Source organism: Balaenoptera ricei, chromosome 5 (assembly GCF_028023285.1).
Source record: "Balaenoptera ricei isolate mBalRic1 chromosome 5, mBalRic1.hap2, whole genome shotgun sequence".
In the NCBI taxonomy this organism is placed as follows: Eukaryota; Metazoa; Chordata; class Mammalia; order Artiodactyla; family Balaenopteridae; genus Balaenoptera; species Balaenoptera ricei.
Genome location: NC_082643.1, coordinates 73468244 through 73488079, shown reverse-complemented (window position 1 = coordinate 73488079; position 19836 = coordinate 73468244). Strand labels below are relative to the sequence as shown.

Sequence of the window (19836 nt, the reverse complement as noted above, 5' to 3'; positions counted from 1 at the left end):
GGCAGAAGTGGGATACTAATTGAGATCTTACTGATGCCAAGTCCCAAGAACCATTTATTACACTATGCTGCCCTCCCAAAATATGGTGATAATAGTGAAAAAATGAAAACTTCTTATGTAATGCTAGACTGGATTCATCATTTGACTACTCTCTTGGTAAAACTCATGCTGTAAATATCTGGAACTTTTTAAAATACCAACATTAAAATCTGCAGCTATTTTATTTTTAAACTATATCCTCATTTTTGGATTCCATGTCCTAAAAAATTTATTATTTTATTATTATATTATGTTCCTAATTTCTTAGTATATTGAAATAAGAATTTTAATATTTTAGCAAAATGCAGGGTTAGCAGTAATTCAGGAAATTCTTGAGAGATGAATTTCAAGGGAAAGAATGAAATAAATCTGTAAAGGATTTTTCTAGAACATTCAGAAGAAAACCTACTAGCTTTTATCATAAGTATATAAGATCACTCTCATGCTCATCCTTCCTCTATCAGATAGGCATATTCAATGTAACATAATACAAATATATCAAATTATAAAATACTTATGCTATAGTTTGATATAAAACTTGGATTGCCTTGATAAAGCACATCTTGACATTGTATTTAATACTAAAGTTCATCTAGAACCTAGTGCTACACTTGAGTACATCATTTAAGGTATCTCTAAAGGCACATTTTAGAGGGTTCTTCTTTAAGGAAATGTTTCTGTATCAGAAATGTTCACACTGTGTGTAAGTCTGCTCAACCCAATACTTTCCATTTGTTTGCAATCCACATTAGACTAATGTAACCTATGCAGTCTTATGGCAGCAATTAGACCTTGAAGTCCATAAATCATTTGCTTCATTTTTCCTAAGAGGAAGAGCTTTCATTCTCATTTCTTTTCCTTTCTCACTTTCTATTCTATTCTCCTTATCTCATTTGCTTTTCATATTTCTGTCCTTTTTCCCAAAGAACTATGCTTAAGCAGAACAGTATGCTACATTGGCAATGTATAGGAATCTCTATCAGCAAACACAAAATATACACTAGCTCTTGTCAGCTCTAATCACAATGACACTGTCAAGTGCAGTGCAGTTACAATAATTTAGCTTAGAGCACTTCAATTATAAATCCTGACAGTGGTATGAATATTGGTTTATAGAAGAAGTCTCTAAGTAGATACTCTTTGTCATATAAGGGAGAAATCTTTAAAAATTAAAGCTAACGATAACTTTAATGAAAGAAACTCCCTGGATACACTCTTTAACCATATAAATTCAATTTAGATTAAATGTGAAAATTTAGAATTTTTTTATTTTAGGTTAAAGTACTCTAGACTTTTTGTGATTATTGCTACATTTATGCCTGGTTTGGTTTCCAAACTAACTGCATCATGACTAATTATTGTAATAATTTTTATAATGCATTTTATCACTATAATCAAATACTAGGCTCAATAAACAGGCAAAAAATAGAATCACATAGTATGCTGAAAAATTAATGGCTATTATTTTGCAATTAATAGATTGTTTTAAATATATTTTGTATTAATGTTTAGCTTTTTTAATATACAATTTAAAGTAACATTCTTTTAGATTAACTATTGAATATAAATAAGATTCATTCTAACAAAATATAATGTATAAAAATATAATTTAAATTTTTGTTAAAATTGGGGACAGATATTTACTTTTAGAGAAATAAGAGGTCCTAGGTTCTATTACAGATTACAGCACTCTCCTCTCTAGTAGAGATTTTGGGAAAGCCATCATATATTATTTTCTTCTAAATTCTACAGCAATAAAATGAGGTATATTAAACCTTCTTAAGCAAAGTTCTATAATTTAAATTATAAGCAGTCTGGAAAAAAAACAGTTTTACAATGCAAATAAATCAGCCTGAATAGCTAATTTTGTTCAGCTATCTTTTGCTATTTCATTTTAACCTTTCGTTTACATAGGCAAGCACTGTTTCTGTTTCTTTTTCATCTAAAGAATGTCCATTATTGGCGTAGATTTGGAACGAATCAATTGTGTGAGAAAAAGTGGAACAGAAGGAAAGACACATAAGAGCCAAAATTTGCTATGCCTATTTTTTTTCTCTCTAGCACCCGGAATATAAGCATTGGCTTTTCCATGGGATAAAAGGGGCAAAATACTTAAGACCATAATAAATACATTGTAACTTCTGACTATTGCCTCTTATATTACAGATGTCTAATATACCATGTTCTCTCTGCTTTTGCTTATAATACCCAGTAGGGCTGTGCTCCTTTCTGGAGGCTCTAGGGAGGAATCTGACCCCAGGCTCATTCAACTGGCAGGATTCATTTTCTTTCACTTGTAGTAGGAACCCATTTCCTTGCTGGCTGTCAGCAAAGGGCTGGTCTTTGCTCCTAGAGGCCACCCACCTTCCTTCTCAAGTTTCCATAGATCCCCACTTCCTCCAACAATGGCAGGTGGACTCTCTCTCATGCTTCATATATCTCCCCTTCAGGTGTACCCTTCTGATGGATTCCCCAAATAAAAGGGAAAGTATTGCCTTATTTTTTTCTTACCAATATTTAGTATTTTCAGTGTACAGTACTTCCATCTATTTTGCTACATTTATTTTTTTTATTTTATATTTAAGATAACCATTTTCCCACAACAACTATAAATTCGACATGCTCTGCTGTTTTAAGCCACTATGTTTGTGGTGATTTTTTACAGATGCCTCAGGAGATTAATACATCATATATATAAAATTCTAGAGGAAGCAAAACTATAGTCACAGCAGATATCATCTGAATCAGGGATAAGGGAAGGGTTCCCTGCAAAGTGACATACAGGGACTTTTTGGGGAGATGGAAAATGTTATGTATCTTGACTGTGGTTATGGTTACATCAGTATGTATATTTGTCATAACTCATGGAACTACACAATTAAAATACTGTTAATTATACTTTAATAAATTAGAAATATGATTCATCAATTCATTGATCATTTAATCTTATAGGCAAATCATCACACTGCCTCTAGGCAATGTGGGCAGGACAAAATGCACAGAGGTGAAAGTGAGGTTTATCCTTTCACTATGGTCAAGTCCTATAAAGATATCATGGTCTCACTCTATTTATGCCTGGATGTACGATACATCTCAAAGAGGTACATAATCTGGGAAGCAGTGAGACAGCAACCCTTGGTCTCAGAGGTGTCCTTTGTTGGCTCCATAGTGGTTTGCTACCTTTATTTTGCCTTACCATTGCTGAAATTTGATTATAAATCACCCCAGCTTCTGAACAAATGAAAAGTCACAAACAATAATGAAACAATTTTCTTTGTTTTGAGTAACAGAAGATGGTCAGTCAGAGCAAGTCAGTGGAGCAATAATCACTGCCAGCCTGTATTATTTTGTTTTAATAATGTTTCTGAGCATAGCTGAGGAATCAGCTTACTACTCTAAAAATTTTGCAAGGGAGAGTGAACAACTGATTCTATCAATAATTTGAGGAACATTTATTAACTCTTGAGTGGGTGAAATGTCAGGATATTTGCTTACTCTAAATCAGGAGGACACTGAGTTACTGTGATTAACTTTAACATGTGGGAGGGAATTCTTACACTGGATTGTGGAGGACATAAAAATAGCACAAAGACATAGATAAAATTTTTCATGAAGCACTGTCAGAATGAAGAGGAGATCAGAGCAGGCAATGAGGAAATACTAATTAGCAAACAAGCCTCTTGCTTTACTTTAAGCATCTCTCCCCACTACCTCTCCCTTCACCTATCTTGATTCTGTTACTTTTGTGACTCTAAACATTACATTTCGGCATGACTGGAAAAATATCCACCCATTTATATAATTTTATAAGTTAAAGCAACTATGTCATTGACCAGAATTATGAGAGATAGGAAAGTCCCATAGTTTACCTTACAGAATTTGAAAACTGCTTCATGGTGTAACTTCTGCTAATGATAACATGAAGACCTTTGTCCTAAACTTTTAGTATCTAGAGTTCAGACTTGGGCATGTGGTCATATTCATAGGCATTTTAATCTCTTGACCCTAATATGTGTTTTCGTTTTATTTTATAACGTACATATGCAATGTTGGGAGAAAAAAGGCAAAGGATCAGATTTAGACTGTAACCAGAAAATCTGACCAATTGGCTGCCAGCTTTATTTTGGAGGAATGCACTTTCCAGAGTAAATGATATATAATAAAAGAATATAAATGACTATATGTTAGCTTAGTGCAGACACTGAGGCAGGTGGATTCCAGCAGAGAGAAGAGCATATTCAGATGTCATGTGAAATAACATAGAATAAAGATGCAGACCTACTAGAGAATGGACTTGAGGATATGGGGAGGGGGAAGGGTAAGCTGGGACAAAGTGAGACAGTGGCATGGACATATATACACTACCAAACGTAAAATAGATAGCTAGTGGGAAGCAGCCGCATAGCACAGGGAGATCAGCTCGGTGCTTTGTGACCACCTAGAGGGGTGGGATAGGGAGGGTGGGAGGGAGGGAGATGCAAGAGGGAAGAGATATGGGGACATATGTGTATGTATCACTAATTCACTTTGTTATACAGCAGAAACTAACACACCATTGTAAAGCAATTATATTCCAATAAAGATGTTAAAAATAAATAAATACATAAATAATGAATAAGTAAAAAAATATATATATAGTACTTTTAAAGAACAAAAAAAATTCAATATTACTGAAGAATAGAGCTTTGGATGAAGAGTTTTTGAAAGATGTAGCTGGAGAGATATAAGAACAAGAAAATAAACCAGAGAAAAGGATTGTGATTTGACTTATACTAAGGGCAATGAAGGACTCATGGGTTTTCATCAAGGCAATGGAATGTTCAGATCTTCCTGTACTGGAGAAACTGAGGAACTTTCAATCTTGGGACCTAGGGTAGACTTCTTCACATCTACTATTACTGAGTACAGGAAGTAGCAGAAGTAGATTGAGAGAGATCAAAGCTCCCATGACTGTCAGAGGTTATATGTGAAGTTTGAGGCCAAATCCCTGAAGGGGTAGGCTGAAGTCTGTAAGGCTAGAGAGTTAGACTGTGGAAACTTAATATTATGAACTCTGAAAATTCAATATCCTTTTTCCTTATAATGAAAGCTTCTTTTTTTTTCTTTCAGAAAAACTTACCTCTCATGCCTACAGAGATGAACCTAAAACCCAGACTGGCCAATCAGAGTATTCATAATGATTAGCTCAGAGGTAGACATATAAATTAAGCAAAAGCAGTTATTTGGGGCAATTAAGATGCATACTGAGGGAGGAGATTAGCTCTCATTATTTTTTAATTGTCAGCTAAAAGAGCATTGTAAGTCTAGAAGTTTTATTAGCAACTTCTGCCATAATATGGAGAGAAATTAATTGATTTTGTTTAAGTTACTTTGAGATTTAGTGCTGTCACCACTGCAAATATCCTAACTGATATGTGTATTAATAAAACCTAGCTGATATGTGTATTAATAGAAAAACAAATTTACTTGGCATCAGAATGTAATAACATTTTAATGAATTATAAAACTATCTATAATTTCATTAAATATATGTATATACGGTATAACTCAGGATAACATAATTTACAATAGAAAAAATAATAATCAGAGCATATTAACTATAAGCAAAGTAATTAAAATCATATACTGAGTATGCATTATGTGCTGAAATGTAGAAATGAGATGAACTAATACATTTTAACAATTTAATGTCACATCCTAATGGTATATACAAATATTTAAAGCACATGCAAAATCCATGAAATTTATTGTTGTGTGTTTATTTAAGAACCTTCACTCGCATCTTTGTATTGAAGTCTTGTTTTAGCATTAGGTCAAAAATATTTTGTCCTGAAGCAGAACAACCTTTCAAAAGTGTTATCTGCATTCCATACAAGATTACTGCAGGGGCCTCAGGATGTTTTTGAGTCTTCTGTGAAGACTGCTTTGAAGGCCAAAGTGCATATCACTGTATTCCAGGCGACATATCTTGCTCTCACTCACAAATTAAACATTATATGCCAACTCTGTAATGATACATTCCGTGAATACACCTGAATAGTTCACTAACTGTTTGGTCAGAAGAAGCACTTTGGGAAATGTATGTTATGGTATCAACATTATCTATTTTTTTCTATTTCCCAAGAGAGTAAAATAGGAATATTATCTTCAGAGTCACCGCCACTGCCATCATGGGCTCCAGAGGCGGACATGGGCTGCCGCTACAAGACCGGTGAGCAGGCGCCAAGTGCTGCCCCTGCTGTCCCAGGAGTGCCCGGACAGCAAGCAGCTGCCCATATGAGATCAGTGAGCAGGATCCAAGCCCTGCCCCCACCATACTGGAAGCACACAAGGGCCACTGCATCTGCACACCCCCATATCAAGGGAATAACAGCCAGCACACGCTGAGGAGACAGCAAGCATCCAAACTAAAAGCAGCCCCTCAATTCCAGAAAAGATGGTGAAGTAGAAGGATTTGAGTTCACCTCCCCTCACGAAAACACGAAAATCACAACTAACTGCTGAACAACCATCAACAAAAAAGACTAGAACCTACCAAAAAAGATATTTTACATTTAAAAGACAAAGAAGAAGCCACAAGACTGTAGGAGGGGCGCTTTCACGACATAATCAAATTCCATCCCCACCATGTGGGCAACCCACAAACTGGAAAATAATTATATCACAGAGGTTCTCCCACAAGAGTGAGAGTCCTGAGTCCCATGTCAGGTTCCCCAGCCTGAGGATCTGGCATCGGGAGGAGGAACCAACAGAGTATTTGGCTTTGAAGGCCAGCGGGGCTTGAGTGCAGGAGCTCCACAGAACTAGGGGAGACAGAAACTCCACTCTTGAACGGCACACACAAGGTTACACATACAGTGGGACCTAGCACACTAACTCTATATTGTGAAAATGACTATACTACCCAAGGCAATCTACAGATTCAATGCAATCCCAATCAAATTGCCAATGGCATTTTTCACAGAACTAGAACAAAAAATTTTTTAATTTGTATGAAAACACAAATAGCCAAAGCAAACCTCAGAAAGAAAAACAGAGCTGCAGGTATCAGGCTTCCTGACTTCAGACTATACTACAAAGCTACAGTAATAAAAACAGTATGGTACTGGCACAAAAACAGAAATATCGATACGTGGAACAGGATAGAAAGCCCAGAAATAAACACAAGCACCTATGTTCAATTGATCTATGATAAAGGAGGCAAGAATATACAATGGAGAAGACAAATTCTTCAATAAGTGGTGTTGGGAAAACTGGACAGCTACATGTAAAAGAATGAAATTAGAACATTCTCTAACACCATACACAAAAATAAACTCAAAATGGATTAAAGATCTAAATGTAAGGCTGGACACTATAAAACTCTTTGAGGAAAACATAGGAAGAACACTCTTTGACATCAATCACAGCAAGATCTTTTTTGATCCACCTCCTAGAGTAATGAAAATAAAAACAAAAATAAACAAATGGGACCTAACTAAACTTAAAAGCTTTTGCACAGCAAAGGGAACCATAAATAAAACAAAAAGACAACCCACAGAATGGGAGAAAATATTTTCAAATGAAGCAACTGACAAGGGATTAATCTCCAAAATATACAAGCTGCTCATGCAGCTCAATATCAAAAAACAAATAACCCAATCAAAAACTGGACAGAAGATCTAAATAGACATTTCTCCAAAGAAGGTATACAGATGGCCAAAAAGCACATGAAAAGATGCTCAATATCATTAATTATCAGAGAAATGCAAATTAAAGCTACAATGAGGTATCATCTCACACAGGTCAGAATGGCCATCATCAAAAAGTCTACAAACAATACATGCTGGAGAGGGTGTGGAGAAAAGGGAACCCTCCTACACTGTTGTGGGAATGTAAATTCGTACAACCACTATGGAGAACGGTATGGAGGTTCCTTAAAAAACTAAAAATAGAGCTACCATATGATTCAGCAATCCCACTCCTGGGCATATATCCAGAGAAAACCATAATTTGAAAAGATACATGCGTCCCAATGTTCACTGCAGCACTATTTACAACAGCCAAGAAAAGCAAGCAACCTAAATGCCAATCGACAGAGGAATGGATAAAAGAAGATGTGGTACATATATACAATGGAATATTCCTCAGCCATAAAAAAGAACTAATGCCATATGCAGCTACATGACTGTACCTAGAGATTATCAGACTAAGTGAAGTGAGTCAGACAGAGAAAGACAAATATCATATGATATCACTTATATGTGAAATCTAATTTTTAAAAATGATACAAATTAACTTATTTACAAAACAGAAACAGATATTGAAAACAAACTTATGGTTACCAAAGGGGAAATGTGGGGGGGGGGGGGGGGCGGGAATAAATCAGGAGCTTGGGATTAACATACACACACTACTATATATAAATGACCAACAAGGACCTACTGTATAGCACAGGGACCTCTACTCAATATTCTGTGATAACCTATATGAGAAAAGAATCTGAAAAAGAATGAATATATGTATATGTATAACTGAATCACTTTGATGTACACCTGAAACTAACAGAACATTGTAAATCAACTACAATCCAATAAAATTTTTAAAAATAATAAAAAATAAAATCTATTTCTTTTTGAAAGTCAAAAAAAGAGAATATCATCTTCAGTTCAATGAATTACACCTAACATGATATTCTAACAGCAAAATTCATTAAAAGTAATAAACACTGTCTGAATGTTCATGGATCTATTGAATCAATGACAGTGGGAGTCTATAAAAATATTTACTAATTTTACTCAAGTCTGTATGGCACCAATGATGGTTATACACGTAGAAAACACAAAAGCAATATTAAGTATACTTTTTAATTTTAAATAATCTAGTTATATTTATAAGAAATTACTAATAGAACTATTGCAAAAAAAATAACATTGAACTTCATTTGTTTTGTTTTGATTTTAATGATCCATGAAATATTAATTTCAGTGGTTATGAGTGTTACCACCCTCCTATGATTCAAAGTTCAATCAATCACAAATCAAATCGGGACATCCAAAATGTGCTCGGTGTTTTGTTTGTTTAGAACTTCGGCGTTGTTGGGACCCAGACCACATCAACCATCATAAACTGCTGACCACCATGCTTCAGGTCATATTCATACATACCTTGGTCCTGGCTGTGGACCCTGCAGTGCCCTGTAAACTGGCTCTCATCCTTCAGCATGGTCTGGGAGCCCCTGGAGAACACAGAGTTAGACCCAAGGATGAGAATGCCTTTGTAGAAGTCCAGGAACCCTGTAGCATACTTCCAGCATACTGTTGGAGGAAAGAAAAAAAAAAAAAAAAAATGAGTTTGGATGCACTAAAGAGGGTAAAAGGGACAGTCTGACTTTACCTGCATAACCCCTCCCTCAAGGCAGCACAGCTTAGTGCCAAAAGAGACCATCTTGGCCTATGATTTCTCACATGGAGAAAGTGAAAGCATAGGAGTGAGTACTCAGATTCCCCAGCCAAGTGAGATGCTGCCCAAGAGGCCCATTTCTTCTTCACCCCATCCAGAGAAATGAGTCATGTGCAGCACTACTTGGGGTAGGGAAGATGCTGCGAGAGTGGCAGAGAGGAGTCTCAGAGGGCCTTAGAGGGATGTGGATCCGGATCCTGTTTACTGCATCTTGGACTCCATCAAGAAGCCTGCCCAACAGCCACTGGGCAAGCCTCACCCGTGGATCTTCCCAACTGGCCCATGGGCGCCCCCAGTGCTCTGTGCAACTCACCACACACACTCTAAACTGTGTGGCCAGCTCCCTGTGCACACTCCTGATGGAGGCAAACAAGCTTTGGCTGATGGCTAGTGAGCACTGCAGAAAATCAGCCTCAATCTGCAGGCCAGGAAGCAACCACTAATTTGAGCTCTAGCGTCACCACTGGGAAAGCAAAAGGGAGGCTGTCAGCAACCTGCCTGGTGTGTTGCAGGATGGAGAGAAGGCACATAAGCTTAAGAATTCTGCCACAAGGGGAAGCAAGAAGTGTGAGGCAGGTGTATCCTCAGAAGGACTGAGAAAGCCTCAGAATCCCTAGCAGGCAGTGGGAAGGTATTTCTTTCCTAAAATCGGTCAGTAAAGACTAGAAGTGACTGTTACTTCTAATGGAAGGACAGCCACTGCAAGAAGTACAAGAAACATAAAAAATCATGGAAACATGACACCAGCAAGGGATTGCAATAATCTGCTAGTAACCGATCCCAAAAACATCCCTGATAAAGAATTCAAAACAGCTGGGTTTTTCCCTTGTAACGAGAGCTTCCAAGATCCACTCTCTTAGCAACTTTAAATATACAATACAATATTAACTGAAGTCACCATGCTGTACTGTTATATCCCCATTAGTTGTTTATTTTATAACTAGAAGTTTGTTCTGGTTCTTTCCTGTCCTTGCCCAGCCACTCGGCTGCACAAGGTCAGAAGGGCCCAGCCAGCTGCTGACCCGCCACGCTGTCCCGCTTCCAGGGAGGCCAGGAAGGCAAGGACAGGGCTTTCCACTTCCCAGTGGCAGGGGTCCCGGCGTACTTCAACCGGCGAGCGCAGGTGCGCGCCCCTGCAGAGCGCAGCTTGGGGGCCAGTAGTGGGACCCCTGCCCTCCCTCTGCGTACCCCTCCACCAGCGCCCCGCAACCCGCCCCAAGGTGGCGGCGCAGGCTCACAGGCGCCCCCCCGCCCCGCGAGCAACAAGCCCGAACGCCAGCCCAGGTGAAGCCGAAGCCTGAGCAAGACGCCAGGCAGCAGCGAGCCCAGCCTCCTACAAGGGGACGGAAGGGACCGGAGCCCGAAGAGAAAGCACAAGTGCCACTACGCAGGCTGGGAGAAAGTTTTGGGGCTGAGAACTCACACAAGCACACGGCCCTTCGCTGGCGGCTGGCAGCACGGCTTGCCGACGTTCGAAATCCGCGCCTCCGGCGAGCTGGCGCAGCACCGCCTCACTGCGCACGCGCGAGAAGTTGCGAGGCCCACCTGTGGGAAGCTCGTCGGGCGCAGCCGAGGACCACCTGAGGAATCCTGCGCGCCGCCGCGCCGCTTTCAGCTCCGGCAGGACGCGCACCCTCTCTCTCCCTTTGCGACTACAGCCGCTCCGACCCCAGCAGCACCACCGTCAGCGCCCCCAGCTCGCCCAGAGCGCCGCCCGTTTGGGCTGCCAGGCCGCTGGGGCCGATTTTCTGTGGCAGCACAGCCCCCGTCAGCGAGCCCCGCGCTCCCCGCCCCTCATCCCGTGGGCCCGAGGCCTGAGGACCCTCCCCCCTTGTTATCGCCGTGGGGAGGGGCTCTCCCTTGCTCTCAGGATTCCGTGTCTTTTCCTTCTGTAATGAGAAAGAAGAAGGAGAACTTTATGAAGTCAACAACAATGAAAACAAGTCTCTTCACTTCAGGGGTCAAAGTAAACTTGTAAAACAACAGCGACAACCGCAAAAAGCACCATGCGCAAAGAGCACAGTGCACATACCCACGAAGGTGAGAGTCGGCGGTGTTGAACCCCGCTTTCTCAGGGATGGACGTGTTCCAGGGGTCAGTAAGGAGACTCTCCGCCCGCCCCCCTTCCTGCTGCCTTACTGGGAACATAGAATGGCGCTCCGGAGTTTCCTTTTGTTTCGAGAACACACTGGGGACACAGCCCCAGGCCACTGCTGGTGGAGTTGAACGTCTACCACAAGGGTCAGTGGATGGTCAGTTCGAAGCAGATATTTGTGCTGTCAGGGCAGATCCCTACGCTGGGGGTCCCCGCGTCTCCCTCTTCTTGCCCGCCTGCCCAGCCGCTAGCCACCACTCCAGTGCCCGGCCTGGCTCAGAATGCGGACTGTTCTGAGGGACAGGCCGCCTCCGAGGAATGCCTTAAACCACGGTGGGCAAAAGGAACACTCCCTCTGCCCTCCGTGGCACCCTGCCTGTCTTCCTCTCCTGGACCGTCTCTCGGGGGCCCCTCGGAGCACTGGAAACAAAGATGCAAACTCGGGTTGGGTAGACGATTGTAGGAGCCCATGTCCAATGTGTTAAGTCCAGGCCACCCACCTGACCCTCAGCCTACTTGAGGTTAAGTGTCAGCAGAGGGACACCTGCTAGTCTGAGTCCCTGTAGAAGGCAGATAGGGACCTTACACTATTATAACACGTGGATGTTGCCCTCATGGTCACCACCCACCCCTACATCAACATCAAGTTGGAACCTGTGTCCCTAAGCCATGAGCACAGCCCTGCTTCTGCCCCTCCAGCTGTGTTCTGGGTTACCCTCCTCCCCCCCCCCCTTTTTGGTAGAAATTTGCTTATCACCTGAGCTACGTGGAGGCATCTTGGGGATGTCACAAAAGAAGGTGAGGAGTACTTACCTAGGGATCAATTTGCACAATGCTGAAGAAAGGGTCAGTTTTCAACAAAATGATGCCCAACAAATGTGATTCAGAAACAGGGGTGATAAGCAAAGTTGTAGATTGTGCCTGGGTCTCAGTCTCCTGTACTAAATGAGGGGGAAAAGCAACAGGTTTCAATACTTAAGTTTAGCCAGGGGGAAAATGATGTTGATCCATCCCACTGTGAAGTGGGATCCAGGAAGCTGCAGGGAAAATGATCAAAGCAGAAAGGGGCAACATCTCAAACATGGGGAGTTGGCTTGATCATTTGTTGACCAAAGTTACTTCCTGGAGAGGATAGAAACAAAGGGACCTGGAGGAGGGACTTCCCTTTATGATTGTCCACATTGTCTCCATTACTATTCCGTTTTCTTCAGGTCCCAAGGAGGCAGCAACTGGATGGTGCACAATTCCCACCCATGGGTTGGAAAGGTGAGCAGAACGCAGAGTTTGGGAAGCTGTGAGTTCTTGCCAAGCATGGGCTGTGTGGTAAGGTCATTTAAATCCTTGAAAAGGTGCCTAAGAAGCTGAAAGAGGTTGTCTGAAGCCAGGAAAGTTGAGAGTGAAGTTCTCTCTGTTGGGAGCACAGGCCCAACCTGTCAAGATGTCTCTTGTCCTCAGTAGACACCTAGATTTTTTTCTAGTCCCAGAAAGTGCTTAGGAGATGCTCACTGTCAATCTGAAGGTCCCAGAAAGTGTTTAGGAGATGCTCACTGTCAATCTGAAGGAGATGGAGATTATGGAGTAAACCAGTTTGAAAAACTACTTTCTTCATAGGCACTAGCCACCTTTCCTTCTGGGGGCAGATGGTGGGGAGAAGCTTAAGGTCTCACCAGGGGTGTCTAATGTCAGAAGAAAAGGAGGCTATGCAGTGACCATGGAAGGCCCAGAAAGCTCAGGCAAGGACATCTCTTCCCACACTGAGCTCCACAAATAAAACATTAATGAAATAAAGGGGGCTAAGAAGAACAGGCAGAGGCATGGTCTGCCAGATTTTCACCCTCTCACCCATATGCACACATACATGCACATATACACCAAGCAGGTGATGAGGTGATCTAGGGTTGGCTGCCCCACCCCAGGAGTCTGTCGGATGGGCAGTCTGACTGCAGATTGTCATTTTGGTCTAGCACTGTCACAGGGTGCAGAGTAGCAGAGGCCAGTGATGTATGTGTGGTGGAGGGTGGAGGCCACTGAGGACGCTGGCACCAGGATCTGGACTTTCAGACTTTAGACCTGGATGTTATTTCCAGAAAGCTGTTTTAACTGCATGAGCCTCTTCGTATATAGTGCATGGGTTCTTGTTCTTCGTCATGAGAGGATTCCATCACAAACGCATCTGAAGGGGATATATCCAACTCCAAAAACATTATACTTTCAGCCCTGTGGCTGGGGTGGGACCCCATTGCCATGGTAACTGAGTGTGCCAGCTGATAGGCATCTTGTAGTCCACTGAAGACATGGGCTGCTGCTTCTTTTGACTGTTATTAAATCCAGCTGGCACAAGTGGCTGCACCTTCTACCGCTCCTCCTCACAGTCTAGAAAAATCTGGTTTATGATCTCGTCCTTCTCCTCAGGGGAGATGAAGTTCTTGATGATTAGGTACTTGAACTTGAGTTCCCAGGTGTCCTCATTCTGTGCCTTCTCCAGGTCCTGCTACATGCAGATATACTCATCATACTGGTCCTGGATCTCTGCCTTCACTGCCTGCTGCTTGGCCTGGAGCTTCTTGAGTTTCTTGGGTTTGACTTCTGCCCCAGAACTACATGATCTCTTCATCTCAGATCATCACCTCCTGCTGTATTTCCTGCTCCTGGCATTTCTGCTTGGCAGTCTCCTCACTCTTCAGTTTCAGTATCTTCTGCTGTTTGGTGTGATCCATGATGTTCCTGCCCCAATGGAGAAGCTTGCTCTCCATGGCCTTGCACTTGGCTGCAAGCAGCTCTGTGGCCTGCTGCTCCTGCTGTAGGTCTTCCAGCGTCTTCTCCTTCATCTCCAGCAGCTTCTGCTTCTCCTCACTCACCAGGCTGCAGTCATCCTCTACTACTTCTGCACCTGCAGGTAATTATCCATGTTTTTATCCTAAGGCTAGCTCCAGGAGGCTGGGTAGGTGCTGGTTGTTGTTATTGGTATCCTCCTCTTTGGCCTCCCAGACCTTGATTACTGGTCCTTCATGGTACCCCACCAGGGCTGACGTGCTGCTTTTTATGCTGCTGCTTTTTATGCTATATCTCTTTATGCTGCTGCTCTTCCTCCAGAGCCACTTTTCCAGAATCTTCTCCAGATGAGATTTCAGGTGGGTGATCTCCTGGAATTCTTACGGCCGTGTGTCCTTGGGGTCCTCGTGCACTCAGAGCTTGTTCTTGATCTTCTTGGCTCGGTGGGCAATGCATGGTTTGGAAAGGCTCTCGTCGTAGCCAGTAAGAAGCTGGCCCCCGTGTGGCTGCCATGACCATCTGGTCATTGACCCCTAGCTTAAATTAGATTGCCTAGAAAATAGAACCTGAGACAAAAATATAATGTGCTAATACTTTATAAAGGGAAAGGTTATAGCTTCAGGGAAGTATCAATAGAAGCAAAGTACAAAAGGGAGTGAGGAAAGAAAGGAGAACAAAGAGAAGTACAATGCTAAACAGACTGCAGTTTATTAAGAATTACATTGTATTTATAGGTCTCATGTGGTATGTTCAGAGAGGTCATATGAACTACTGTTTCAGATGATTTCTTGCTTTAAAAAAAACTATTTTAATGATTTGAGATATTGCTTTAATTATATCCTTAATTTTTATGTATATTTTCATTAGCCTCTATTTTTTACTGTGTTCTATGGATCTGTCTGCCTATTTGTGTGGTACTTGCACACTTTTAATTCCTAGTTTAATTGGATATATTTGGGCTAGTCCATCTAAATATTTTACTCTTCTTTTGAAGAACTCCCTAAGGTAGTCCCTTGCTCATTTTTTCCCAGATGAATGTTAGCATGGATTGTCTAATTCCATTTTCTTAAAGTTTGTATTTTTTTAGGATCACGTTCATTTTGGAAAATAAATAAGAAGCACCTGAATCTTTATGACATTCTATTTGTCTGAAAGACTGTCATGAAAGTGCTATATGACAATTCTCCTCTATTCTCGTTTGTTTAAAATGAAAATCATGTAGTCTCAGGATTCTTGTTTAATGATTTCAGACTGGGCTTGCCTTGTGTGGCACTACATTTCTCATGGAAATCAACTATGGGTTGTTTGGGGCAACTCTCCTCATTCTCCTTAGATAACAGTATTACCAGGTGCTATGGTCTAAATGTTTCTGTCCCTCTGAAATTGAGATGTTGTAATCCTAACCCCCAGGTGATGGTATTAGGAGATAATTAGGCCATGAGTGTGGATCCCTCATGAATGAGATTAGTGCCCTTACAAAAGAGGCCCAGAAAGCCCCCTTACCCCTTCCACCATGTGAGGGTGTAGCAAGTAGATGGCTATCTAAGAATTAAGATGGGAACTTTCACCGGACATTCAATCTGCTAGTGGCTTGATCTTGAATTTCCCACCCTGCAGAACAGTGAGATACAAGTTTCTGTTATTTATAAGCCACTTAGCCTATGGTATTCCGTTGTAGGAACCCAAACAGACCAATACACCATGATATTCTGTTCATGGGCAGTGGCATGAAGTAAAGTAAAGCAAGTGGAAACATGTAAGATCACTTAATTTCTAGGATTGGAACTAGCATACTGTCACTTCCAGATATACGACATTAGCCAAAGCAAGTCATAGTCAAGCTAGAAGTCAGAGGATAGGGAAGCACACTATGACCACTTTGAGGCCATTGTGTGAATTCAGGAATAATTGAATATTGGATCAAAGCATTCAGTACACCACAGTCTGCCTCCTTGGTTTCAATTATTCATGTCATTCCTGCATGTAAAACACACTCATCTCCATTCCATAACTACCATATGTCTCATTTAATCATGGCATCAAGTTAGAAATCTAAGATATTGTGAGTCTCATTGGGTGGAATGCAATTTCTCTTGGTCCATAGACCTATGAACTAAAAAAAATTATCTGTATTACACATACCCTATATAAAGTGGTGTACAGGGAAAGAATACACACACAATACACACTCTCATTTTACAAAGGAACAGTCAGAGACTTATAACAGTCATTACTCTATGTTAATTTTGAAACACTAGGCAAGTGTTACCAGGTACCCAGACTCTTGGGTAGTGGATATTATTTGCTTAGGCATTCAATTCTAAATCCTGGGATGATTTCCCAGATCCATATTTTTAAGGCTCTTGTCCTGACATCATGGAAAATTTCCTTTTCTATCATCTTACATGGCCACTTCTAAAGAATGCATCAGGGTGTGTGTGTGTGTGTGTGTGTCTTGGTGGCTCCCATCATCCCCTAATTCCTGACAGTTGAAATTTTGGGGCCCAGGCCAAGCATTTTTTGTTTTGGGGTCTAGATTGAAAGTGCTTTGCTTATAAAATTCTCTCTGAAACTTTGTAGGGTTTTATGTTTCTGAGCATACCCAGTTCTGTGCCAAAAGCCACATACACAATTTTTTTAAATGAGTCTTTTTGTTGGACTTAGTTATTAGTACTCCGATAATATTCTTCTTCTTTGGGACTTAATGTTTTTTAGGAGGCCTTTTGCCCCTCTAAAAGAGGAGAAAGCTCATTCTTCTTAAACTGGTATCTAACCAGAATATGTTCCTATCATAGTGTTCCTAGAGGGGAAGAGAAAGATGTGGTCAAAGTAAGTCACTAGGCCAAGCACAATGTGGAATGGAACATTCATGATGAGGCCATGGCATGGATAGGAATTCAATGAAAGCTAAAGAATTGGTGCCAGTAATTGCATAAATCATAAAATCCCCCCCAGAGGCAGTAACTTTCCCATTTGTTCAATTATTCAGAGTCCTTTTTGAGTTCATTAAAATTTTACTTTTAAAAACATTATACATTTCTTTTTGGTTTTATTCCTAGACATTTTAACTTCTCGTTGCTATTTTAACTGGAGTTTCCTTTTGCTCTCTTCTACCCATTGTTTGTATAAATAAAAGTTGTTGGGTTTTAATATTAATATAACTTATCCTGCCTTTTATACTGCCTTAAGGAGTTTCTCCTAGTAATTTTCAGTTTGTTGTCTTGGGGTTTCCAATCACATCTTTTCTACAGCGGATGTTCTCTGGCAGTCGTTAATACATGAGACAAAGATCCTAACCTTTATGTCAACTCCTACTGGTTCAATTACATGTTTCTTCCCCAGATGTCCTTGAACTCAATATTCCAGTGTTACCTCTTCCATGCTCTTGGCCACATAGTCAAATAATTTTCCAATATTTATGAATCCAAGTGTGATGGTTAATTTTATGTGTCAACCTGACTGGGCCATGGCATGCCCAGATATTTAGTTAAACATTATTTTTGGTGTGTCTGGATGAAATTAACATTCGAATCATTTGACCGAGTAAAGCAAATTGCCATCCTCAGTGTGGGTAGGCCTCATCCAATCCACTGAAGGCCTGACTAGAACCAAAAGTTGGAGTAAAGAATAATTCTCTCTTTCTGCCTGTCTTTGAGCTGGGACATTGGTCTTTGAACTCGGATGAGAATGTACAGCTTTGGTTCTCATGGTACCCAGGCCTTTGAACTCTAACTGGAACTATACTATGGGCTCTCCTGGATCTTCAGCTTGCATCTGCAGATCTTTAGACTTTTCAGTCTCTATAACCATATGAGTTAAATCCTTATAACAAATACCTTCATATGTATGTCTATATCACTAATATATATGTATATGTCATCTATATATGTATATGTCATCTATATATATATATATATAATATATATAAGATTGTACAATGATAGGTTAATTGTGCAATCTGAAAAAGACAGGGGAGGAAAGTTATGAGTTATGCACTAAACTTAAAACCAAATCTTCTCTAATATTAGTTCAGGTCCAATTTTTTTTTTTCCCAATTTTTTAAGTGTCCAAAAATGGAAAGATATAGTAACATACAATAGTTATAGACATTTAAAATTAGAAAATCCTGTGAAACACTTCAAATTATATAAATATTCAGAAAAAGTAATCATAGATTAACACCCATAAACACTTTGAGCATAACTTTTAAGGAAATAAAAGGTATCGGAAAGATAATATCCTTTATTATGTATCCTAAGATAATGTTTAAAGATAGGAATCACAATTGTAGAAAGCATAAAAAGGAGGTTATTAAAAGCTACCATTCTGATGTGTACTCAGTGTTTGCTGGTCATTGGTGTTTCTGGTGCAACAATATCAGGCACTGTGTCCTAGATAATTATGCAGTAAAATCTTTCACAGATGCCAAATATTAATAAGTATTCAAAATGTATTTTTGTCTCAACTAACTATATATAATGCTATGGAGATGTCTGCCAAGGATTTGTCTAGATTGTATGTTCCTTACTAATATTAAGAGGCAAGAGTTTAAAAAATGAATTTAAAAACTTCCTCCCTGGAATCCAATAGAAAAGGATCGGGGCTCAAACCTTAAACTTTAGTGACAGGGTTGAAGGATGGTCAAATGAACAAAGAAAGCATTGTCACTGTTTATAGAAACCATGAAACATACCAGAAAATAATGATTTCAACACAGTTATTACTGCTTGTTTAGTGTTTTTGAGATTGAAGCCCTTCCATTGTGTTCACAAAAATTCTAATTTTCGGAATTTTGTCCTGAACAAAATCCATTGAGAATGGCTGTTCTAGAAATTTGAGCCAGTTAAGTTTTAAATGGTGAACATTTTATGATTAGGGGTAATAACATTTAATTTTCAATTAGAATGTTACCTTTTAGATGGAGATATAGCAGGCCCATTCACTGTCACTCAAACCCTCTGGTAAACCCTCAAATTATGCAGCAAAGATGCCAGCTGTAAAAATTCTCACTGACTACTTTGGAGAGATTTCCTTCACATTATTTAAGAAGTATGAAAGTAAAAATTGTACATCAGGGAAGATGCTTAGTTAGTTCATGTGTAACATTGTTTTCCTAGGATTAGTCATAAAACTAATTTTTGTTTTGTTTCAGTTTTCAAATTAAATCAGAACAAAAATAAGAACTAAGTTAAAAAATTTAAAAATCTGTGTATTATAGAATATATTTAAATTATTTATAGAAATTAAATCCTTTTAAAATTTATTAAAGTAAGACCACTGTAGATTATTTTTTTAATTTAAGAGAGAAAAAATAGCTTAGATAAAGCTTTACATTTTCGTGTTTCGTTAATTTTCTGGGTAAAGATTTATACCAGTCAAGAATATAGGCCTGTAAGTGCAGGAATAAAAGTAATAAGATGAGTTTAATAAGAGTGTTGTCTCAAGTCAAATTTTAAAAAGCAATAGTTTTTCTTAATTTCCTTTTAACA

At 39.9% G+C, this 19836-nt stretch overlaps 1 pseudogene; it reads right to left on the bottom strand.

The window, feature by feature from the left end:
• Positions 1-13467: 13467 nt before the first annotated feature.
• LOC132366243 (kinesin-like protein KIF3C) lies at positions 13468-18157 on the bottom strand (annotated as a pseudogene).
• Positions 18158-19836: the final 1679 nt, after the last annotated feature.